Here is a 1,140-nt window from a genome sequence, read left to right on the forward strand (position 1 = left end):
GGGCCCCGAGCCGGGCTCCGAACCGCCCCGCCCCCCCCCCCAGCTCCCCTTAGCCGCAGAGCCAGACGGAGCGAGCGGGCGAGCAGGTAAGATGGCGGCGCCCCGCTGTCGCGAGAATAAGGAGTCTCGCGAGGACGGGCGGCGCGCGGGGGCTGCCGGGAGGCGGGGCCGGGCGGCGTTGGCGTTGCTGTTGCTGACGTGCGGCCTGCGGCGGCGGGCGGGAGCGCGTTCGTGCCGTCCTCCCGTGAGGGGAGAGCGGTCCCCCGGGTGGGAGGCGGCTTCAGTGAGGGGAGACGCGGCGAGTGCTCCCTCCCCCGTGGTGCGAACTCCCATAGAGGTCTGCCACTGACAGAAAAATTATTATTTTTTTTCTTTTTTAAAAAAAAAAAGGTCGGAGTAGAAAAATTCTGTGAAAACAGGGGAGTTGGCAGCGAGGTCCCGTGTCTTGCCGACATTGGCCCCGCGTTGGGTGGGGCGGGGTGCTGCCGTGGGCCGGCGGGTGCTGGGACTGAGCTGCCTGTGGCGGTTCCCTGGCCCGTTCTGGCCCCGCAGCGTGGACCTGGTGGAGGAGCTGAGCCCACGCGGCTGATCGGTCACCCCCAGAGGCGATGGCGGCGGGGGCCCACGGACTGGCCCCCTCAAAACCACTGCCCGCCAGTGTGGGGCCTTCCCATGAAAAGTTAACATATGCCACTGCTTTCGCTGGTACGAACTGAAAGAAAATGTCTGTGTTGAATGTACCTCGGTCAGTTTGGTGGGCTTCCGAAAGACCGGCGTCTCACCTGAGCTCCAGTTTTGCACAGTCGATGAACAAAGGCGAGTATTTCAAGGAAATTGTTGACTCTGCCTTTTGCAGGCCAGAGTGCATGACTCTCAAGCTGCCTGCCTGGTTTTCTCAGAGAGGAACAGGTAATTGACTTAGATTAGACAGCAACCATGGTCTTGGCTGACCTGTCAATTTATGAGCATCCTGAAGTCCTACCTTTGTCATGCAGAGTCAGGATAACAGCAAAGGGAGCCCTAGAGAGCAGGGGTGAAGGCGAGAAGATGTGTTTGGATATAAGGTAGGATGCCTACCTGTTCTCCCAGCATGGGAACTCCTTCAAGATCAGTCCCCAGCTTCATCCTGCCTACAGGAAC

This window comes from Haliaeetus leucocephalus, unplaced genomic scaffold (assembly GCF_000737465.1).
Source record: "Haliaeetus leucocephalus isolate CR32 unplaced genomic scaffold, Haliaeetus_leucocephalus-4.0 Scaffold61, whole genome shotgun sequence".
Lineage (NCBI taxonomy): Eukaryota > Metazoa > Chordata > Aves > Accipitriformes > Accipitridae > Haliaeetus > Haliaeetus leucocephalus.